The 25,551-nt window shown below is 43.8% G+C and overlaps 1 protein-coding gene and 1 pseudogene across 2 annotated transcripts in view; both read right to left on the reverse strand.

The window, feature by feature from the left end:
- Mau2 (Mau2 sister chromatid cohesion factor) overlaps positions 1–25,551 on the reverse strand; it is a 700,592-nt gene that overhangs the window by 551,215 nt on the left and 123,826 nt on the right. The window lies entirely within an intron of this gene.
- Positions 2,675–2,793, reverse strand: LOC137635030 (5S ribosomal RNA; annotated as a pseudogene).

Genomic DNA, 25,551 nt, shown 5'->3' on the forward strand with positions numbered 1-25,551 from the left:
AGGTAGGACTTGTCTTGGGGGACAGGGCTGGCGGGCAAATATGTGTAAATAGCTAAGGTTTGTGTGGTTAGGAAAAATACAAATTATCTTCGAATTTGTCATTTGTTCCGTAACCGAAATACAAACCACGCTATTTACATTGGGTGACTTACCCATTAGGTAGGGTGGAAAGTCCCCAGCCATACTGGCTTTGGCTTTACCCGGGGACTCAGAATCCGAGTGAGTCGCACTCGAGAAAAGGAGTCCCTGCACCTCACAAGTTCCTTGCTCCGCAAGGAACCGTGTGGCCTACATAAGCTTGTGACCCGTCCTAGGCAGTTGACCTGGAGTTCCAGAAGGAACTCTGGGTTAGGACGTTCCCAATACCACCTCGTCAGGGTATGGGGGACGCGACAATATTGACTCAATACTCGGAACACAAGGAAGCATGGTTTACCTGCAGAGGTTCGAGGTAAGCTATGCAGAGACCAGGATCCTGCTTCCCCATAGAGGGGATGATGAAGAAAGAAATAAAAGGGCCAGACATACTTCTTTCGTTCATGCAGACTAAAACCTGATAACAATGCCCTCAACCTTCTGCTACCTGTCCAAAAAGGAGCCTGAGGTTAGACCAACTGTTGTGTAGCCACCACAGAGCAATAGAAAACATATCGAGACTCCTGTGGGTCCTGCCCTGCAGGAAGCGGGCTGCGAAGGTCATTAGACGCTTCATGACTCCAGCTTGTAGCACCTGCGTCACAGAGTAGTATTACTCGAAGGCGAGGGACGTTGCGATGTATCCAACATCGTGCTGTAGGGCGACGTGACGGGGGAGGGTCTGGAGACAGGTCGAGATGAATGTCCTTGAGTCCGGGCTGAAGAGGTATACTGGTGACTCTCCCCCGTGTCATCCTTGTGCTCCCAAATCGGCTGCAACTGAGGACAAACTGCAGCTGTTCCCAAAGCTAACCTCTTGATTCCTTTACTGGCAAGAAAGAGAAGGTCTTGGGACATCAGATACAGAATGGAGACTCGAAATCTTGAAGGAATTGGACCGAAGGGCCGGGACCCCCAGATTCTGAGTCTAGCCAACAACTCAGGAGCGAACCTGAATGTTGCCTTCCCCTCTTCCTTAGAAAAGGCGGAGTCGTACGAGACCAAGAAGATTGATTACACACTGGCCGTGGCCAGAGTGAGCAGGAGACCCAAGGCGGAATACAATCCGAGGCCTGTCGTAAAGGGTCTTGAGAAGATCTCTTAAGGGACTAAAAGTCCGAGCCATGCTCCAAGTTGGAGGTCTTCCTCCGACTAGGGCAGGGACGATCGTAGCTTCGCATGAGCGAGGAAAGATCCAGCGGGCAGGAAAAAGTTATTCCTTTCAGCCTGAAGGTCAGGGAAAGGCTGAGCGACAGGCTTCATTGCCGAGAGCGGAAAGGAGTTTCCTCCCGCCGAAAGGCAAATAAGACCGTTATTGCTGGAGAAGAGGCCTCAAGGGAAGAGGTATATCTCCCACGGCACCAACCACCGAAGACTCTTCACTTTGCCTGGAAGACCCCTGCGGATGACTATCGCAGATGACGCGACCTCCCCCCAGTGACTGTAGCGGGTTGTCTCTTCTTGAGGAGGAGGCGTAGTGTCTCCAGACATGAAGCCGAAGCGACGCCCCGGTTCGGGAGAGATGTCGCAGTGTGGTTGTTTGAGTAGTCTGCGCCGTGGGAGAAGCTCTCCCGGGAGTTCCGTCAGGGGAAGCAGAGGGTCCAGAAACCGTTCTGCGCATAGTCCCAGTGGAGCTCCCCCATTGAAAGGTTGACAGACAACCTGGTCTTGTTGAGACCCATTGTCCACAGACAAAAAGGAGGGAAGACGCAGGCGTCGAAGTTGTCCCACCATCACCGGAATGCATCTTGCCAGAGTCTCGGGGTCTGAGACTGGGGGGAAGGACAGCGGAAGCTTGAGGTTCCAAGCTGTCGCGATCAGGTCCCCCAGACCAGGACTTGCTGGTTACTCAAGGTCAAAGACCCCCAGGTACACTCTCTCTACGAGGCTCTGCTCGGATAGTCGGAGAGAACATTCCTCTGCCTGGAATGAGAGAGCCGATGTTGGTATTGAGATAATCTCAATCATCCCGGTATCTCTACTGCAAAATGTGAAGGTGTGAAAATGCGTCCCAAGCTGGTTAGAACACGCCAGAATCATGAAGTCGACGCGCACGGGGCAACTCGAAAGGAGCTGTAGGATCTGTAGAGGGGCCAGACTACGGCCCCTAGGCCTGCCTGAATGATGGAGAGGTATCCTTCAGGTGCTGACCATAGGCCTGGACCGGAACATGCCACCCCCCCCCCCCCCCCTTTCCTTTGACAAGTCCGAGAACAGCATCAAGAATGTGGGGAAAGGACGAGAATATCCACTACCATCAAGAGGTTCCATAGGTCAACACCCATTGCTGGTCTAATAGTTCCGCTGGTCCCATAGGGGCCAGGAAGTCCGGTTGAACGTTGCCTGAAACCACCGGAACTTGGACCCCCCCACATGGAACTTATCCTGAGGCGACCGTTCGGACTATAGACGGGTCAATGAGGAAAGGAGAACTAGGAAACGTTCAAAGGTAAGGCTGAAAGCTCTGCTTGACTGAGAACAGGTACTGCGACTCTCTTCAGTCTTGCCACAGTCAACTGAAAGGAAGGCTCGGAGGATGTGGCAACAGAATCTGGCATCCCCAGGTGGTCACCCATCCAAGTACCGACCAGAACCGACGTTGCTTAACCTCACTGGACGGACGAGAAGCGGAGTTTCCAACGTGGTAAGGCCGTTGACTCAATATCATGGCCAGATACTCCAGATGTTGAGGCAGAAGAAGAGAAGGCTCAAAGCAAAATACCATGAACCCACACTCATGGTAAGCATCCGGAAGCTTGTCCCGGCGCTGAAGAAGGTCGAACCCGAGCCTACCGGAGTTGACCAGCCCTCCAAAAAGCAGAGGAAGCGGAAGCCTGCACCTGAGCGGCCATGAGGAAAGCAGGGAGAGTTCTCTGGTGAAAAAAACCTGCTATGCCACGGCAGGATAGCCACACTGCATCATAAGCAGGAATACTTGCAGTCTAGGCTGAATTCGACGAGCTCCCTGGAAGATGGATGGAATGGAAACTGAAAGTACCCGTCCTTCCGATCCAGGGTTTAAGGAGTCTTGTCGCCTCGTTACCAGTCTGATCGATTCTGCTGTTCTACGCTGGCTGAAGTTTGTTCGACAAACTTGATCAGGGCTGAGAGGTCAACTACGGAACTCCCCTCTCAGATCCTTCCTTACAAGAAAGGATCGACTGAAGAGGCCGGGGGTGAAGCCGTCGATGATTCTATGGAGGACCTTCGCCTAAGGTATGGATCATTCTGCCCAACCGGGCAACTCTTGCCGACGCTATGGCATAGAGGTTCAGAGACACTAAATTCGCTGACAGAGACGGCAGGCGCGATATCCTTGGCTGATCACAGAGATTGTGCGGGAATGGCCATCGGGAAGCTGTCATCCGGATGAGTAACCTTAAGCATCCTCCCAGCGAGAAACCTGCAATCCTAGAGTTCGTGAACTCTGCCGCTCCTTTTAGGACTATGCCCCCCAGGGGGACCCTCCCGTGTCATCTGTTCCTGACAGGAGGAAACTGCAATTGGACACCTTGTCCCAGTTGTCATAGCCGATAACTTAGGCCGACGTGGTTGCAAGAAAAGGGCGCTGGAGCCCTGCAGAGTCTGGAAGAAAGCGCCTTGGAGGAGTGAAAACGGAAGTCGATTTCCTCCGCACAGCCGCTGTCTAAGTCTCTGTCCTTGGGCACAAACAAACTCTCCTCAAGGATGGAAGGGTGTCTGAGGTCGTCGACCTCCACAGAAGAGACACCCGAAGGAAGCCCTTAGTCAGCGCGTCCAGATGGTACAACATCGAGCTTGTCCGCAAGTTAGATACTTAACGACGAAAGGCCAAGGTGCCTGAGCTCGAGAGGGAAGGTACCCATGATCTTCCTGTAGCTTCTTTGAACCAAACCTCGGGTCGTAACCGAGGAGGGAAAGGACCTGGTAAGCCCCCAGAGGAAGGGGTAAGCAGTCACCCCTTGGCCGATGGAGAAATCTCGAACGGAAAGCCCCCCGCCAAAAATCCTTCCAGGGAATGACGGGGAAGGGCTAACCCAGGTTCTGGAAAGAGGAGTGTTGCTCAGACCTCCCTGAAGTTTCTTCCTATTCTTGCAAGTGCAATGCTCTGCGTTTACGGGGTGAGGACCTGTTCTGGAAATATGCTCCAGAAGAACTCGCCAGGCTGGCCATGCTGCGAAAACCCCAATATGAATCGTGGTCGCAATCGCCCTGGAGCTCGCGCGATGGTAATTCAAAGATTTGCGCGTGGGCGAACGTGGAAGCGCCCATGCGCGGTCACGCAAGAACGCAAACGAAGGTGAACAGAAGGAGGGCGAGCGTGGTAGGAAGGGCGAGAGCTGGTGGTTGGAGAGCGATAACCCATAGACGAGCAATGGATAGTGCAAGAATTAAGCCGACGTTCGTGCGAAGAAACACCGTCGGTTCGCGCGACGGAACACCGTCGGTTCGCGCGGCGGAACACCGTCGGTTCGCGCGGCGGAACACCGTCGGTTCGCGCGGCGGAACACCGTCGGTTCGCGCGGCGGAACACCGTCGGTTCGCGCGACGGAACACCGTCGGTTCGCGCGACGGAACACCGTCGGTTCGCGCGACGGAACACCGTCGGTTCGCGCGACGGAACACCGTCGGTTCGCGCGACGGAACACCGTCGGTTCGCGCGACGGAACACCGTCGGTTCGCGCGACGGAACACCGTCGGTTCGCGCGACGGAACACCGTCCGTCCGCGCGATGGAATACCATTGGTTCGCGCGCGGGCGAACATTGGAGAGCATGTGCGCAGAAGCACATGAGCGTAGACGTGCAGGCACATGGGCGTGTGGGCGCGCAGGCGAATGATCACGCGGGCGCGCAGGCAACTGGTCGCGCAGGCAAGCGGTCGCGAGGGTGGGCAGGTGAATGAGTGCGAGTCCGAGGCGGCGAACGCAAGCGTTAGCGCGATGGCGAGGAAACGCGCTGCCGCGTTGGCGAGGAATACCACTGGCGATATGGATCAACAGGCGATCGGTGGTGAGCTGGTGAGCGCTAACGCGCAGGTTGGCGATGGCGCATTGTGGCATGTCGACGCGTTGGCGAGCGATGGCGCATTGTGGCATGTCGACGCGTTGGTGAGCGATGGCGAGCAGCATGCGCAGGTGAGCGATCGCGCGATGGCGAGCAGCATGCGCAGGTGGGCGATCGCGCGATGGCGAGCAGCATGCGCAGGTGGGCGATCGCGCGATGGCGAGCAGCATCCGCAGGTGGGCGATCGCGCGATGGCGAGCAGCATGCGCAGGTGGGCGATCACGCGATGGCGAGCAGCATGCACAGGTGGGCGATGGCGAGCTAGTAGCTGGCGAACCATGTTCCTTCAGAAGTGTTGGAAAACGTTGGCGTGCCGGCTGTAACACATGCGGGCGATCCGGAGATCGCCGATAGACAGGTGATCGCTGACGTGTAGAACGCTGTTGAATAGGCGATACTAAAATCGCCTGTGCGCGCTGGCGAGCAGGTGAACGCTGGCGAGCAGGTGATCGCTGGCGAGCTGATGATCGCTGGCGATCAGAAGGCAACGCCTGGAAGCCTGCGCATAAAAGAAGAGTCCTTGACCCAGACCTGAACCGAAGTTCTAGATCGCGAGGGCGAACGTGGGCGCATAACAGGAACCAACAGGAACAGCAGGGATGATCATCATGAGAGCGCTGACGAACAGGAGAGCGCTGGCGAAAGGAGAGCGCTAGCGATCAGGAAGCGCTGATGAGCAGGAGAGCGCCTGTGCGCTAACACTGAGCAGGAGCAGGAGAGAACACAGCAGAAGGGAGCGCAGGGGCACCCTGACACGCAAGGGAAGAACCCCCGTGGGAGGCAACCCTTTGCCCCGAAGGGAACGTTGTCCGTCGGGAGACAGATGTCCATCGGAAGACCGTAGCCTGTCCGTCGGGAGACTGATGTCCGTTGGAAGACCGTTGTCCGTCGGGAAGACCGTTGCCCGTCGGAAGACGAGATCAGACTGCTGTCCATCTGCACCAAGGCGAAAGATCAAGAAAAAGATGTTGTAGGCTTTAAACGGAGATTCAAAAAGGCGCCTCTTAGCACCCTTATAGGGAGATGAGAGGCCCTTACGACGAGGCGGACGGTGGGCCTTATGGCGAGGGAGGCCAACAGCAACAGCAGCAGAAGAATACTCCGAAGAGGAGTCTCTATGAGTGTACTCTCTCGCGAACGAAAGAGAAACACTTCGTAGAAGAGACTGGTCAGCCAGTGACCTAAAAGGAGCAATCCTCCGAAGAGGGGCTCCTGCAGTTGCCCAGCCCCTTGAGTGAAACTGCAGGTGTGACCGCTCAGCACCAAGAGCAAGTCGCACGAAAAAAAGGCAAGAGAAGAACCCCCCAAAAGGGGAAAAACTCAAGCCTGGACAGGAAAAACTTCCCTCGGAAGGAAAGTTACCCGCCCAAGGAGGCAAGCCTCCTGGGAGTTCTAAAATGAACTGGAGAGCTGTCCGTCGTCACGGGAGTACTTCCAGTAGAAGGAGACACGCCCCTGACGAAAATACAAGGGGGGAGGCAGCAACAGCCGAATCCCCAGGCCTCAACAAGACAGCTCACACCGTTGCCATATTACAGAAACGAACTAGATCGGTAACTGTAAAAAAATAAAACAAAAATCATTAGTACACATTCATTCCCCCGGGAAGGCTCCGAAGAGGAATCCCGAGGGAAAGGAAACAAGAATTACACAACAGGCACGTGCCCTCACAACCACTTACACTCACGGAAGGAGAGCTGTAACCAAAACAGAATTATAACAATTATAATTATGAAACTATGTAATTATGTAATTTAAAATGAATGAACACTAAAGAAAGAACGAAAACTCCGAAAGGAATCGTTCTACAAGCTGAAAAAAAAAACAACTACAATTAGATTCATAAACTAATTGAGACAAACGTACGGCGTAGCAACCCCTCCACACAGGAAGGAAGCTACAAGGGCGTAGTAACACGTAGTAAAAGGGTGAACGACCTCAAGAGAGAGAGAGAGAGAAAGACCGGAGTCAAACTCATAAAATTACGCCGTGGTGGCCTAACTGCCGAGGACACCACGTAGAAATCGTACACTACACACACAAATCTGAAAAGGAAACTTACTGATTTCTATACTCAAATATATATACAAACATGAAAACATGTTTACATATATATTGAGTAAAAGAAAAGTAAGCGATTAAGTAAAGACAAAACAAACAATGGCTGCCAAGAGAGGACCAAGACAGAGACGTCTGTCACAGTCCGAGCCAAAAGTGAAAGTGAGCATTCATCTGTGTGTGAGGGGGGGGAGGGGTAGCTAGCTACCACTCCCCTACCCCCCCGCTAACTAGCGCGGGGGTAATACACCCTCGTTAAATTCTAATGGCTCGCCATTTCAGCTGCGCTAAAAGGTAAACCCAATGTAAATAGCGTGGTTTATATTTTGGTTACGGAACAAATACGAAGTAAACAATACGTGTATGCGTGGAATTTTCTCGAAAGCGTCCAGCATCGCTTGTTGTTGACGCCACTAGACGGCAGCACATCGGAGGGACGCCAATCGACCGTCACCTTGATCAGTCCTCTCATCTCGTGCGCATCGTGTGGTTGTCCTCTATTCGCTCAGTTTAAAAAGTGATTTTCATCTTCCTTTTTCACATGTTTTCTGTGTTCCATAACCATGGGTCCTAAAAAGCTTAGTTTCTGTTCAAGAAATAGTAGTAGTGGTAGGAAAAGGAGGAAGTTTATGCTTTCATTAGAATTAAAGCAAGAAATAATAGAAAAGCATGAGCAAGGTGTACGTGTTAGCGATCTGGCTAAACAATATGGCCGGAATATGTCTACGATCTCGACGATCATATAACAGAAGGCAGCCATTAAATCAGTGAAACCTTCGAAGGGGATCATAATTATTTCCAAACGTCGTAGCCCTACCCTTGAAGAGATGGAACGACTTTTGTTAATATGGATCAAGACAAGGAGATTGTTGGCGATATGATCACGGAAACGATCATTTGTGAGAAGGCCAGCGCTATCTACAGTGACTTGAAGGCGGCGCACTCTCGGGGTGACGCGGGGGAGAGTTCAGCCGATCCTACGACGGAGGAATTCAAGGCGTCTCGAGATTGGTTCAAGAAATTTAGGAAACGGACCGGGATTCATTCAGTTGTTCGTCATGGAGAAGCTTCGAGTTCGGACACCAAGGCTGCTAAAGACTTTGTTAAAAAGTTCGAAAGTATCGTGGCGGAGGAAGGTTACGTAGAGCAGCGTGTTCGACTGTGATGAAACCGGTCTGTTTTGGAAAAAGATGCCTAGTCGAACGTAAATTACCGCCAAAGAGAAGAAAATGCCTAGACATAAGCCAATGAAGGATCGGTTGACTCTTGCGCTTTGTGCCAACGCCAGCGGGGACTGCAAAATATAGCCGTTATTGGTTTACCATTCCGAAAACCCTAGGGCATTTAAAGCACATAGAATTAATAAAGACCTGCTACATGTTCTATGGCATTCTAATTCTAAGGCTTGGGTTACTAGGCATATCTTTGTGGAATGGGTAAACGTAGTTTTCGGCCCTGCTGTCAAGAAGTATCTTCAGGAGAGGAATTTGCCTTTGAAGTGCTTGCTTTGTTTGGACAATGCACCCGCTCACCCCCCCCCCCCCCCGGACTAGTAGATGATATCATCGACGAATACAAATCATCAAGGTGTTGTATCTTCCACCGAATACCACCCCTATCCTCCAGCCCATGGACTAGCAAGTCATCTCTAATTTTAAGAAGCTGTACACCAAGCACTTATTTAAGCAGTGCTTTAATGTCACGCAAAGCACCAACTTAACTTTGCGTGAATTTTGGAGGAGCCATTTTAATATTGTGCACTGCTTAAAGATCATTGATCAGGCTTGGGAGGGAGTAACTCGTCGGACCCTGAATTCCGCTTGGAAGAAGCTTTGGCCTGATGCTGTTGCTCCCAGAGATTTCGAAGGTTTTGGCCCCGAGAATGAACCTGTGGTTGCTGCCGAGGAAGACGTCGAAGAGATTGTATCCCTTGGCAAGTCCATGGGTCTGGAGGTGGATGAAGATGACATCACCGAACTCGTCGATAAACATCACGAAGAGCTCACCACCGAGGAACTCAAGGAGCTGCAAGCCATGCAGCATGATGAGTTCCAAGCGCAGTTGAGTGAGTCGGAGGAGATCGAGGAGGTAGGCCAAATCTTAGGTACGGCGGAAATCAAACAGATGTTGGCATATCATCAACATGTTGTTGATTTAATCGACAAGCATCACCCACAGAAACTTCAGGTTTGGCGTGTTGTTGCGCAGTTCAATGATGTTTGCTTAACGCATCTTAGAAAAATCCTCAAAAGCCGTACCAAGCAACTTTCACTCGATAGTTTCTTTAAAAAATCTTTAAAACGGTCTAGTGATCATGATGAAAAGAAAGAAAGTGAAGCAAAGAAAAGGAAGACTGAATCGAGTGAAAGTGATGAAAATTAAAAATAAGAAAAGAAAAAATTTAAAAAAAAAAATATAAAATTATAAAAATGGAAAAAAAAAATAAGCTAAGTTAAGTTAAAGTTCACGTAGTAGTGTAAGTTATCGTACACGTTATCGTACAAAGTCACCGTCCCTACCTCCTCGCTGATCTTCCGTCTTCTCCTGCCTAGCAGTCCCTACACCTGCGCTGGCCTGTCGCTAAGTTAAAGTGTTACATTAAAACCCCTTTTTTATCTATTATTTCATTATTATCATTCTTTTTTTTGGTTTGTAATATGTATTTATTATACAGGTATTGTATTAATGTAATGTGTAATTATGTGTAGCCATTTATTAAGGATTTATTATGGGTTTCTAGGCTGAGGAACGAATTAAATAAATTACCATGTATTCTTATGGGAATATTTGCTCCAACATATGATCGTTTTAACATACGAAGCAGTTTCTGGAACAAATTAAGATTGTATGTAGAGGTATCACTGTATTGTATTATTTTTATATTATGTTGTAGCTTTTTCGAGAAGAAAGATAAAAACAAGTATACATGGGTAAGAGTGGCAAAGGGAAGAGTGGTAGAAAGGGCGTTAATGGACTATGTGTTGATAACTAAAAGAATGTTTGGAAGATTGAAAGACGTGCACGTGTTTAGGGGTATGGCTAACGGTATGTCTGACCATTTTTTGGTGGAAGAAAATTTAGTTGTAGCCAAAGAATGGGGGAATAGATTAGGTGGATGTAAAAGGGAGCTAGTGAGGGTTGAAGAGCTAATAAAACCGGGGGTAAAAAGTAAATATCAAGAAAAGTTGAAAATGGCATATGATGAAGTGAAAGTAAGAGAAACTGGTAATTTAGAGGAGTGGAAGTTAGTAAAAGAAAATTTTGTTGGGATTGCAAGTGATGTGTGTGGCAAGAAGTTTGTTGGAGGCAGCATGAGGAAAGGCAGTGAATGGTGGAATGAAGGAGGGACAGTAAAAGTGGAAGATAAAAAAGGGATTTTGACGAAGGAAAAATCTATTTCTGGGCGAGAGACCTGTGCCGCCCAGTGAAATGCTCCTTAAGCACCGCTTAAGGAGCATTTCACTGCGCGGCACAGGGATTGAGCCCAGAAAGAGGGTTTTTGAAGAATGGCTGCAGAGTAATAGTGTGGAGAAGTATGAAATATATAGAGAGAAAAATGTGGAAGTAAAGCGCAAGGTAAGTGAGGCAAAGAGGGCAGTGACCTGAGGTGGGGTCAGGGATTGGGTCATTCATATGAAGAGAATAAGAAGTTTTGGAAAGAAGTGAAGAGAGTAAGGGAGGCTGGTTTGAGAATTGAAGAGACAGTGAAAGATGGAAATGGAAGGTTGTTAAAAGGAGAGGAGGCAAGGAAAAGGTGGGCAGAGTATTTTGAAAGTTTACTGAATGTAGAGGATAATAGGGAGGCAGATATAATTGCTGTTGCAAGTGTTGAGGTGCCAGTGATAAGAGATGAGACTGAAAAAGAGATTACAAGAGAGGAAGTGAGGAGAGCACTAGATGAAACAAGAGTAGGAAAAGCATCTGGTATGGATGGTGTGAGAGCTGAGACGTTGAAGGAAGGGGGTGTGACTGTATTTGAATGGTTAGTGAGATTGTTTAATATGTGTTTTGTGTTGTCAATGGTACCAGTAGATTGGGGTTATGCGTTTATTGTACCACTATACAAGGGTAAGGGAGATGTGCATGAATGTTGTAATTCAAGGGGTATTAGTTTGTTGAGTGTAGTTGGAAAAGTGTATGGTAGAGTACTGATTAATAGGATTAAGGACAAAACAGAGAATGCAATCTTAGAAGTACAGGGTGGTTTTAGAAGAGGTAAGGGTTGTATGAATCATATTTTTAGTTAGGCAGATATGCGATAAATATTTAGCAAAAGGTAAGGATGTGTATGTTGCGTTTATAGATCTGGAGAAAGCGTATGATTAGAGTTGATAGGGAAGCAATGTGGAATGTGATGAGGTTATATGGAGTTGGTGGAAGGTTGTTGCAAGCAGTGAAAAGTTTCTACAAAGGTAGTAAAGCATGTGTCAGGATAGGAAATGAAGTGAGCGATTGGTTTTCGGTGAGAGTGGGACTGAGATAGGGATGTTTGATGTCACAGTGGTTGTTTAACTTGTATGTTGATGGAGTGATGAGAGAGGTGAATGCTCGAGTGCTTGGACGAGGATTGAAAATGATAGACGAGAATGACCATGCATGGGAGGTAAATCAGTTGTTGTTTGCGGATGATACTGTACTGGTTGCAGACGCGGTAGAGAAGCGTGGCCGATTAGTGACAGAATTTGGAAGGGTGAGTGAGAGAAGGAAGTTGAGAGTTAATGTGGGTAAGAGTAAGGTTATGAGATGTACGAGAAGGGAAGGTGGTGCAAGGTTGAATGTCATGTTGAATGGAGAGTTACTTGAGGAGGAGGATCAGTTTAAGTACTTGGGGTCTGTTGTTGTAGCAAATGGTGGAGTGGAAGCAGATGTACGTCAGGGAGTGAATGGAGGATGCAAGATGTTGGGGGCAGTTAAGGGAGTAGTAAAAAATAGAGGGTTGGGCATGAATGTAAAGAGAGTTCTGTATGAGAAAGTGATTGTACCAACTGTGATGTGTGGATCGGAGTTGTGGGGAATGAAAGTGACGGAGAGACAGAAATATGTTATTTTCATTATAAAAAAAAATTTTTGAACATACTTACCTGGTAGTTATATATGTAGCTTACGTCTCTGACGACACGTCAGAAAATTCAAAACTCGCGGTAATCGCCGATCGGATAGCCAGGTGTACCATCTGCGCACCCTAGTGAGGTACTTTGGAACCATCCCGTTCCCTCATATTTTCTATGCGTCTAGTCTCTAGAGGGGAGGAGGGTGGGAATTTAATTATATATAACTACCAGGTAAGTACAGGTAGTCGCCGACTTACGACCGAGATAGGGACCGAGAGACGAGTAGTAAGTCGAGTTCACCGTATGTCGAACTAGAAAAGTGAAGTTTCCGTAGATTTATTTTGATACGTTATAATTCGGCAATCATCTGGATCATATTTTGTCAATATTTTCTTACTGTCTGTCATTATTCCATTTTCTTGTTTCATAGGATATCATATGCTCTATAAATGCATTTTTGTATTCTATTTATCAATTTTGGAAGCATTTTACAATCGAGTACTGAAAATTTTGTTTACCTTTGGTTATGATCAGCTGATCTGAAAGTGCAGCTACCAACCGTATCAAAATATGGCGTACATACGTATGGCATATTTTTTTATCATTTCTTAACTTATTAGAAATATCTTCATGATGAATATTACATCAACGCCAATATGTTACAGGAAATCAGTTTCCATACAGTTCGTCTAATCATTAGGTATAATGCGAAATCGTTGTAGCTCTTTGTGTGTGTGTGCTCGCTCTCGCAATCGCATACGGGTAGTTCATTTTTAAAGCTTCTTACAGTATTCTAATTCAATATTAAGCCTTTATATTTCATTAGACATTATTGTGTTTAATTGTGGTTTATTAAAGCACGTTTATATTTTATTTTTCAATTTCTTGAGCATATCAATAATCAACAAATACTTTTGATTCCCTTTCGGTTGTATCAGCTGATCTCAAGGTCACGCTGCCGTATTACTATTATGAGCACATATATATAGTGCGAATAACACTGATTTATATAATTTTCTTGACATTCGAAATTTCTTCATAAAGCATATTACATCAGCGCCAATATGTTATAGGGTATCACATTTTCCATACAGTTCGTTTATAGACCTTATTATTAGTTATAAAAGGAATACGCTCTCTCTCTCTCTCTCTCTCTCTCTCTCTCTCTCTCTCTCTCTCTCTCTCTCTGTATTTTGTTTTTAATTCAGTTGTATCTTCATATTTTTTTAAAGTATTAAAAAATTCTATATATCATTATTCGATGTTTCGATTATGGGAATAGTAATGCATCGGAAGGAAATCACTTGATTTGCCTCTCGCCTTCCGCCAGAAATATGACGTCATCAGACTTTTTTTCTTAAATTTACGGTAAGTTGTACTAATCTTATAACTAATGATACAGACCACCAAAACACTTGATATTGTTACTGGGTGTTTCGATTATGGGAATGCTGTAATAAGATTACTCGGTAACAATGAAAGGAAATCATTCGGTTTGTCATTGCGCTTCCGCCAGATACATGACGTCACAAGACACGTGACGTCCAGTAAACTCTACGAAGAATGACTTGCAAAATATGTAAATTAATTTTCTTTGTTTCTCGCAAGAAATGAAAAGAAAATACTAACTTAACAAACAAAAGTATTTTATTTTTAAAATGTAAAGGAAATATATTATTTTCAAGAAAATATTTGCCCTTTTAGTATATTTTCTTTAGATAAACATCGATCCAATATCAGAGATTAAAAAAGTAGTGTACAGTCAAATTTACGCTACGTAGTACTCATGACAACTGATACAGACCCTCGAAATACTTTGTATCGTTACTTAATAATATTTCGATAATGGAAATACTAATATTAATCGTTAGCCTATTGGAAGGAAATCACTGTATTGCCCGGACGCTTTCCGCCGGTGATGTGACGTCACCAGACATAATATGAACTCGACAAATATTAAAATTTTTCTTAATGTATTTTTAACTGAAAGTAAATACTGAATATTAACAATAAAAGAAAATGATACTCTACCAAGAAAAATCAGTTTATATGTATACAAGAAAATAGATTATTTTCAAGGAAATATTCGTCCTATTTCCGATAAACTTGTGACGTCATCACCCTGAAAAAATGGTCGTAAAGTCGTATGTCACATAGGTCGTAAGTCGAGCAATACCTGTATGTTCAAAAATTTATTTTATAATGAAAATAACATTTTTAAACACAAGACTTACCTGGTGGTTATATATATAGCTGATTAACACCTTTGGTAGAGGGTTAGAGACAGCCAATATACTGTAGTTGGAATTCTGCTTGAGAGTTTAAATATAAAACAAGGTTAAGGGTTCGTACCTGATAAGGAAGCTGACTTCAATGATACTCTGCCATTATGTCCGCTTTCCTTATGAGATCCAGCAGTCCTCTCAGGGGGCTGAAGATCCCTAGGAGCTGTCAAACCGGTGCCCACACCTCTCTGTGACAGAGCCTCCTCTAATACCCAATTCCGGGTGCTCTCAAGGAACAAAATTGACCACCTGACCAATCAATGATTGTGGAAGACTGTTACAATCTCCACAAGACAACCATAAAAACAAATTAAAAGTTCCAAGAGAAGAAAAGGTATTAGGATTAAGGGAATGTAGTGGTAGATCCTTCCCCAACTACTGTACTCGCTGCTATGAACGGTCCCAGAGTGTACCGGTCCTCATATAAAGTCTGGACACTTTTCAAATAACGTGAAGCGAACACAGATTTGCTCCTCCAAAAGGTTGTGTCCATAATACTTTGTAACGAACGATTTTGTTTGAAGGCCACTGAGGTTGCTACAGCTCTCACCTCAAGAGTCTTGACCTTTAAGAGACTAAAGTCTGCCTCACTGCAATGTGTATGAGCCTCTTTAATTAAAAGTCTGATAAAGAATGCCAGTGCATTCTTAGACATTTGTAAGGAGGGTTTCTTGACTGAGCACCACAGTGCTTTCGAATTGCCTCTTAATTTCTTTGTCCTGTCCAAGTAAAACTTAGGGGCCCTTAGTGGACATAGAACTCTCTCTAACTCATTGCCAACTACATCCGAAAGACTCGGAATTCGGAATTTCAAAGGCCTTAGGGCAAGGATGCGAAGAACGCTCGTTCTTGGCGAGAAAACCCAACTGTAAAGAGCAGATAGCTTTGCTATCCTGAAAACACATGTTCTTACTGAAGGCATGGACTTCACTAACTCTCTTGGCTGTTGCCAGACTAACCAAGAAAAGGGTTTTTATCATCGTGAGGTCCCTCAGAGATGCAGATTGCAAGGGCTCAAATCTGTCACTCATAAGGAAATTCAGGACTATATCCAGATTCCAAGCTGGTGAATCCTGGTGATGTTGCTTCGAAGTCTCAAAAGACTTAAGGAGTTCTTGCAAGTCTTTATTATTTGATAGGTCCAAATCTCTGTGCCTGAATACAGTCGCCAGCATGCTCCTGTATCCCTTGATAGTGGACAAAGAAAAATTGCGCTTCCTTCTTAGGAACAAAAGGAAATCAGCAATCTGAGTTACAGAGGTAAAGTGAGCCCTCGCTACTTCGCGGTTCGACCATCGCGGATTCACCACTTCGCAGGTTTTTTATAACCCATAAATATATACATATCGCGGATTTTCCGGAAATTTAGAAAATACCGCGATATCTGAAGACCCCAAATACGATATTTCGTTACCTGTAATTCCATTAATACTGTAATTAGTAATATCTGCTCTTACTGATTGTTCATTGCATTACATATGACATATAATTCAGCACAGAAAGAAATAAAACACGAAAAGAGAATGTGATCATACGATAATTCAGTACTGTATACAGTACGTAGTAAAATTAAATCAAACATGAAACGCAAATCAGATGCAGTCATACCATATTAGAATGGTGTAAGGCTGCTGATGGCTACTACTGTACTACAAATGTAATGGATGTGCATCTTTTCCATGAATCTTTTGTATGTATACGTACGTAGTACTGCATCCAATAATATTCTTTGTTGCAAAAATCACATCTCGAATAAGCGTACGAGAGAGAGAGAGAGAGAGAGAGAGAGAGAGAGAGAGAGAGAGAGAGAGAGAGAGAGAGAGAGAGAGAGACATATCCTACAACAAAACAAGCGTAAAATAGCGTACGTAAAGCTGTATTATTATTATTATTATTTATTATTATTATTTATTATTATTACAGTATTGTTGTTGTTGTTATTAAAATTATTATTGTTATTAGTATTATTATTATTATTATTATTATTATTATTATTATTATTATTATTATCATTATTTATTATTATTATTATTATTATTATTATTATTACTGTACAGTATACGTAGGGTACCTTGTACTTTGAATTGGTAACCTACGTAGCATATAAGACGGGTTGTGATTGGTTCAAGCGCTGATAGATGACGAATCAGAACCCAAGTTTTGTTATCTAGCCTGTGATTGGTGTTTTGCCCGCATCTCCAACCCGCAGCATCTACGTATTCGCGGTCACTTTGTCTCCCGCCGTATCGCTGAGAAGATGTTGTTAAGTTATTGTGGACTTCAATCTGTGCTCTGCGTGACTGTTTTAAGTTGAACTTTTTGTTGAACTTTCTGTTAAACCCTACTGTACAATGCTTCCCAAGCGTTCTGCTTCTACTAAGGCTGGTAGTGAGCCTAAACGCCACCGAAAGATGATGACGATTGCTGAGAAGGTGACGCTTCTCGATATGTTAAAAGATGGTAGAAGTTACGCGGCCGCAGCCCGCCATTTTGGAGTCAACGAATCCACAGTTCGCTATATCAAGAAGGACAAGGCGAACATTAGAAAGACGGCTACCATCACCTTTAGCAGATCAGCGAAGCGAGTCGTTACCACGTGTAATAAAACGATCGTACGCATGGAAGGTGCTTTAGCAGTGTGGATTGCCGACTGCCGGAAGAACATAGCCTTGGATACGAACACCATCCGAACCAAGGCTTTGAGCTTGTATGAGAATTTTGCGGCAAAGGAACCTCAAGACGACGATGGCGACTATGCTGAAGAAGATGATGATGTAGATGAACCTCAACCAGGGACATCCACTGATTCCCAGCGTCAGAAACAACGTTTTTCCGCCAGCAAAGGATGGTTCGCGAAGTTTCAGAAACGCTTCGCCCTGAAAAGCGTTTCCCTGCATGGCGAGGCTGCTTCCGCTGACACTGCCGCTGCTGAAACTTACGTGAACCAGACGTTCAAGAATATTATCGCCGAAAGTGGATACAAGCCGGAACAAGTCTTTAATATGGATGAGACTGGCTTTTTTAGGAAGAGAATGCCGTCGCAAACTTTCCTGTTCAAAGAAGAAGCCAAAGCCTCTGGTTTTAAAGCATTCAAGGATCGCGTTACCCTCGTGATGTGTGGCAATGCTGCTGGATTTTTGCTAAAGCCGGGGCTTATTTACAAGTCGAAAAATCCTCGCGCTTTGAAAAATAAGAATAAGAATATCCTTCCCGTGTACTGGATGCATAATCCCAAAGCATGGATTACGAAGATGCTGACCTCCAACTGGTTCCACCAGTGTTTCATCCCGCAAGTCAGTCAATATCTCTTAGAGAAGGGCTTGCCAATCAAGATCCTTCTCCTTATGGATAACGCTGGTGGTCACGCAACTGACCTGTCGCGTGAGGGCGTTCAGGTTGAGTTCCTGCCACCCAACACTACGTCATTAATTCAACCGATGGACCAGGGGGTTATCAGGGCGTTCAAGGCCCTCTACACGAAGAATACCTTGGTGGACCTCGTTGCGTGTGTGGATGCTGCCCAAGAAGATGAGATGAAGATTTTAATTTGAAGGCGTACTGGCGGCAGTACACCATAGCCACGTGCCTGCAGAACATTCAGAAGGAACTGCAAGAAATGAAACCTGCAACCGTGAATGCGAGCTGGAAGAAGTTGTGGCCCCAGATTGTTTACGACGACGAGGGATTTACTCCGTCTGAAATCCAACACTCTGCAATACGCAAATCTGTGCAGTTGGCTGCGATAATTGGAGGTGACGGGTTTGGCGAAATTACGACTGAAGACGTCGACGAGTTGTTGGACTGCCATTCCCAGCCGCTAACTGACGCAGACCTAGAAGACCTGACGAAATCGGCCAGTGAAGAAGAGAGCGAAACACAGGAAGAGACCCAAGAAAATGTCGAAGAAACGGGCTTAACATTAGAACAGCTTGCCAAGGTCTGCAAACATATAAAGGAGGTGAAAGAAATGTTGCAAGAGTGGGACGAGGATATGGTTCGGTCTACGCAATTCTGCAACAAGATCGATGAAGACATGACTCCCTACAGGATGCTCTTAGAGCGAAAAAAGGCAGCAACTTCCGATCACAATGTTCTTCCAGCCTCGCAAAAAAGACCCAGTTCCTCCTGCTAGTACGCCTTCGGAAGAAATTGAAGAAGTTTCCCAGGAAGAAGTTGAAGAGGTGTCCCAGGAAAAGACACCTCCGTCTGAAGAGACGTAAAATACTATCATTGGCTGCACAGTAGAAGACATCATCAGCTTCATCATCATCATTTCTACTGTGCAGTAAATTCATCGCCATCATCATTCAAGTTTTTCTTCAACTTCTTTCGTGGTGAGTACAGTAACAATCTTTATTTTTTTACTTTAATATTCTAACATTTTAATATTTGTGCCTGTTTTAGTTTAGTACTGTATGCATTAAGTTAAAGGGAAGGTTTTAAAAGTCTGTAGAGTATACATGTTGTAACCTATCATATTTCTTTGTTTAAAATTTACAAAACAATCTCTCTCTCTCTCTCTCTCTCTCTCTCTCTCTCTCTCTCTCTCTCTCTCTCTCTCTCTCTCTCTCTCTCTACAGTATGTACTGTATGATTTTATATAGATACGGTAAATAATATTTGTAATAACATATTTTCTAAAAGCTTTTACTGTAAATATCATTATTTATCACTTTCATCATGCGCGTTAAATGACTTCTTTGTTTACTGAGCGTGGTTGTTTACTGAGCGTACTTTATGACGCCGTCGTTTCAGGCGGCGTCATAAAGAAGAACATTTCATTTGGAAGTCCTAAGAAAAATTAAGTAAAACATTGGTAATAACAAAATCAACATACTATACTGTATAATCAACATAATCGATGTAAAAACTAACCTATACACAGATGTGTACACTAAATACGTTTGTTTCTTCATTATGATCAGAGAAACGTAAACAAAACATTGGTTGCCATTTTTTATCTTGCTTTTTGGCGTGTTTAGGAAACGCATGATATAAAATCGCCTTTAATATTTGTGCCTGTTTTAGTTTAGGGTACTGTAGTACATGCATTAAGTGTTCTGTACATTAAAGGGTAGTTTGTTAACAGTACTATGTACAAGGGAAGGTTTTAAAAGTCTGAATATACATGTTAAATAAATAGGTAAATATGGTGTCACTACTTCGCGGATTTTCACCTATCGCGGTCGGGTCTGGAACCTATCTACTGCGATAAACGAGGGTTCACTGTACTGGAAGAGGAAACGGAGTTGACTCTGCACCATTCCCTGAAAACTTCCCACTTGGACTGATAGACTCTGATGATCGAAGACCTCCTTGCTCTTGCAATTGCTTTAGCTGCCTCCTTCGAAAAGCCTCTAGCTCTTGTGAGTCTTTCGATAGTCTGAAGGCAGTTAGGAGACTTTGATGGTGCCTTTTCAAGTGGGGGTGTTTGAGTAAGTCTACTCTCAAAGGAAGGCTTCTGGGAGTGTCCACCATCCATTCCAGTACTATACCTCTGAGAACCATTCCCTTGAGTGCCAGAAGGGGGCTACAAGGGTCATTCTGGTCCCTTCGCTTGACACAAACTTTTGAAAAACCTTGTAAATGATCTTGAAAGGTGGAAAAGCGTACGCATCTAGATTTGACCAATTTAGTAGGAACGCATCTGTGTGTGCTGCTTTGGGATCTGGCACTGGGGAGCAATACGTCTCTAGCCTCTTGGTCTTTGAGGTCGCGAAAAGGTCTATGCAAGGTCGACCCCAAAGTTTCCACAGACTTTTGCATACTTCCAGATGGAGAGTCCACTCTGTGGGTAGGACTTGCCCTCTCCTGCTGAGACTGTCTGCCAAAACATTGTTCTCCCCTTGGATGAACTTTGTCATCAAAATTACTTTTCTTTCGTTTGCCCAGATGAGCAGATTTCTCGCCGTCTCGTAAAGGGAGATCGAGTGAGTTCCTCCTTGCTTGGCAATGTAAGCCAATGCTGTGGTGTTGTCGGCATTGACTTGTACTACCTTGTTCCGGACTGACCCTTCGAAGCTTTCTTGGGCCAAGAGGACTGCTAGCAGCTCCTTTTGGTTTACAGTATGTGGAAGAGCTTTTAGTCTCCGTCCACAACCCCGATACTTCCAGCTTGCCTAGTGTTGCTCCCCACCCCGAGTCCGAGGCGTCGGAACACAACACAAGGTCTGGGTTCCTCAGATCTAGTGGGTAACCTTCCTGGAACCTGACTGGATCGTTCCACCAATGAAGGCAACTTCTTATTGACTCTGTGACTGGAACACACATTGAGTTCCAATCCTTCTTCCTGTTCCAATGAAAATTGAGGTGAAATTGGAGAGGTCGAAGATTCAGTCTTCCTAGGGAGACAAACTATTCTAACGAGGAGAGGGTTCCCACCAGACTCATCCACTTCCTCGCAGAACACTTCTGCTCTCCCAGGAAAGATTGAACTTTCCGGATGGCTTTCTCCGTCCTTAAGGGAGACGGAAAAGCCCGAAAAACTTGACTCTGAATCACCATCCCTAAATAGAGAATCTCTTGAGATAGTGTCAGAGACAATTTGCCCTTGTTGACCAGAAGACCCAATTCTGCTGTCAGCATCAATGTTGTCTGAAGGTCTTTCAGGCAGAGATCGTGAGATCGAGCTCTGAGAAGCCAATCCTCTAAGTACAGGAAGGCTCTGATGCCTCTTGAGTGAAGAATCCTTGCCACATTGAGCATGAGTTTCGTAAAAATCTGAGGGGCGGTGTTGAGGCCGAAACACAGGGCTCGAAACTGAAAAACATTTCCCTGGAATACGAACCTTAGATAATGTTTGAAGCTCGGATGAATAGAGACATGAAAATAAGCATCCTGGAGATCCAGTGAGACCATCCAGTCGCTCTTTCTTACTGCCGCAAGAACTGACTTCGGTGCCTCCATCGAGAACTTTGTCTTTTGGATAAAGGTGTTGAGGACACTTATGTCCAGAACCGGACGCCACCCCCCCCCCCCCCCCCCCCCCGAGTTCTTGGGAACCAGGAATAGGCGGTTGTATAACCCTAGTGACTTCTAGTCCTGTACCCTTTCTATAGTTCCCTTCTCAAACAAAAGAGACACTTGAAGCTGTAACGCTTGCCTCTTTAACTCCTCTCTGTACTTGGGAGAGAGATCCACTGGTGAACAAATCACAGGAGGTTGCCTTAACCCTGGATAGGTACGCTCCTCGGACACCCCTTTAAAAAAATTCTTGAAAAATCAGTTTTTGCAGTAACCTCCTTTTTTCTTTTGCCAAAAAAAAACTTCAATGAATGCTTAAAACAACTGTAAAGATAAATACTACTCATCTACAGAAAAACTATTTATTATGAATATTTTAAAAAATTAAGTAGAAAAAAAAAGACCTTATATAAAAATTCATAAAAAAAAAAGTTTATACATATATACACAAATCCTTTTAGGAATTGATTCTTGAATGTTTAGGACACATCTTGATGTATTTTGGATGAAGTCAGACCCATGGAGGTGAAGATCTGAAATGAGAAAAAAAGGGTAACTTTTTTTGGCCAAAAAAATTTGTCCAAATTTCATGAATTTTTTTGGGTACCCAAATGAAATAGGAAGTGGCTAATTTTTTTAGGGAATAAACATATGTTATCCTAAAATAGAAATATGTAAAAAAAATCTTCATTATTTTGTAAATTACATTTATATCAGGGGCCATATCTAAAGGTAATTTTTTGAGTACAGTGAACCCTCGTTTATCGCGGTAGATAGGTTCCAGTCGCGGCCGCGATAGGTGAAAATCCGCGAAGTAGTGACACCATATTTACCTATTTATTCAACATGTATATTCAGACTTTTAAAACCTTCCCTTGTACGTAGTACTGTTAACAAACTACCCTTTAATGTACAGAACACTTAATGCATGTACTACAGTACCCTAAACTAAAACAGGCACAAATATTAAAGGTGATTTTATATCATGCATTTCCTAAACATGCTAAAAAGCACGATAAAAAATGGCAACCAATGTTTTGTTTACATTTATCTCTGATCATAATGTAGAAACAAACTGGAGGTAGAGCTTTGCTTATTACCCAGAAATATTTCCCATACTTTTCCCTTAGAACTAAATCACATCTTCCTACTTTAGATATATATATATATATATATATATATATATATATATATATATATATATATATATATATATATATATATATATATATATATATATATATATATATATATATATATATATATATATATATATATATATATATATATATATATATATATATATATATATATATATATATATATATATATATATATATATATATATATATATATATATATATATATATATATATATATATATGTGTGTGTGTGTGTGTATATATATATATATATATATATATATATATATATATATATATATATATATATATATTTATATGTATACACATATACATACCTACATATATACATAAATACATGCATACATATATATATATATATATATATATATTACTGTATATATATGGGTTATGGAAAAAATCCGCGAAGTGGTGAATCCGCGATGGTCGAACCGCGAAGTAGCGAGGGTTCACTGTACTTAGAAATTTCGTAAAAAAATACATATATTTAATATATAATATGATATTTATGCAGGTAAAAATATACCAAAATATCACAAAATTCTATAGGGAACAAGAATATACAGTATATAGATAAGGCAACTTACGCTTCGGATATGTCCACAAAATGGCCGCCAACCACACTGACTCAGACTCCCTAATCTGCCACTTGAAATGTAGGAAGGGTATGTCAATTTCAAGGTGTTATTTACTAATCTAATTATTCTTGGATATGCATAAAAATTGTATGGTGGGTTGCTGGATAATTGTCGATTATTTTACGACTATAAAATTAAAATTCTGACCCCAAAAAAAGTTTTTGAAGGGAAATAAAATCGAAAAAAAAAAAATGTAAAACAATATATTTTAGCTAAAAAAATTTGATGATATTCAATCAAAAAAGAAGTAATCAAAATTTTCCGACAAATAAACATCTAGAGGAATCATTACTCTGTGATAGTTCCTTAGTACGTAGTAATTTTGAAAGAAATGGGAAAAAACGAAAAAGTGGCAATCGCAGGAAAATCGAACACATACCTATATAACGGATTTTGAGCGAAGCGAAAAATCTATTTTTGGGGAAGATGGCCATGTCATCCTGATGGAAGTTCCTTAAAGGTAGCTTCCTAGGGTATATTACAACTACGGCGATATTCCCAGAGAATTTACCTTAAGGTACCCAGAATTCTAACTCCTGGAGCGAGTATCCCTAAAAAAGACCTTAGGGATATCGTAAATATCAGCGGACGTATTCTTGACACACCACATAGCAATCTATACCCCGAATAGAGTTAACACTTCGTAGGGGTCAAATGGCAAGAAAACGAAAACGATAAGAAAAAGGGGGAGAGCCGTTCGTAAGGCATCTCTCCTCCCCGTTTCGTAAGCGTGCCCTGCGCCGCTCGCGGCGCCATCTGTATTCCTTGTAGCGATACACGAGGTGCTACAGATACTGTATGTAGGGAGGGGACCTACAGCCCTTTTCTTTTTTTTTTTTTTTTTTTTTTTTTTTTTTGAAAAGGGACAGGGCGGGTCCATCAGGACGACATGGCCATCTTACCCAAAAATAGATTTTTAGCTTCGCTCAAAATCCATTTTTTGGGCTCAAGCCATGTCGTCCTGATGGAAGTATACCAGAGCATTACTGTATCTGTGGATTCTCAATACGTGCCGTACTCCTCAGGAATGTTTCTTAGTCAACTCGACTGAAAGACCTAAGATGTTACCGTTATACATCTTTTCACTAATCATAAACCATGAAAGCGCTTCCTGCCCCCTACAGGGAGGAGTCCTACTAGACTCTAGAAACGAACGAAGAGTACATATACCTATGTATGACTCACTCGCAAGCCGATACAATATAGTGGTCTCACTCTATATGAAGTAAAGCATAGCCCTTACGGAACTACAGCATCCAAGGGAAAAACCGACCAGCCCCCTGGTTGGAGTAGAATTGGACAAAAGGTTATATCTGCGTAGGATTAAACTTGCTGCCGCTACCGTCCTCTGAGAAGGATGGAGCCCTTTATGCTAAGGAAAGTATAAACCAGTGCAACAAGGCTTGCATTAAGGAACAGGCTATTATAGATATCCCCGATTAATATACATAGGCTGAATGCTCAATAATTGAAACGAAATCAATATAGGTGAAGGAGACGCAAGGTTCCCGAGAACAAGTTTATTGATTAACAATAAATAGACATGGTTACCACAATTATATACATATGATAGGTGGATGACCAACAATTTACACAAGTACTGTAGTACATGGATATATGGTTATCTGAAAGAAAAACAATCAGGTTACTTTTCACATACCAAGGTATCAAAGTTAAAAGTCCATGTTACTAGCCACTGACATTAGCGTCAGAAACGCTCGGCACACCTGTCTGTACTTGTGCTACAATCACCATAATGCCGGAACAGTCATTGTGGGCTCCCAGAGCCTTCACTTCTAGTTATAGCAACGCATATAACTATACACTCACCCGAGAATCAAAGTCCCAATTAAATCCACTGTTCCTCGCAGAGTTAAACAACAGGGTTAACGACGCAACCAACTGCTACCACAGACCTCTTTAGCTGCTCCACTTGCTTAGCATAGTGGCGAAAGAATACCCTGGAAGACTTCCAGCCAGTGTATGAACGAAGGTGTTCAAAATCCATAAAGTTAAAGAAGTTTAAGGATGAAGCAACTTTCCTCGGATCATGACCTGCGGGTGAACTGTCAGGATCCGCTCTGCGAATAAAGTATGTAATTTTCGCCCTGAGTTGATTTAAAGATAAATTCGAGCCCGATGTTTCTCCTCTGAATAGTTGACCCCCATGGAAGTCTGAAGTTCTACGAAGATAGACCTTTAGGCATTCTACGG

This window comes from Palaemon carinicauda, chromosome 45, assembly GCF_036898095.1.
Source record: "Palaemon carinicauda isolate YSFRI2023 chromosome 45, ASM3689809v2, whole genome shotgun sequence".
Taxonomy (NCBI): Eukaryota; Metazoa; Arthropoda; class Malacostraca; order Decapoda; family Palaemonidae; genus Palaemon; species Palaemon carinicauda.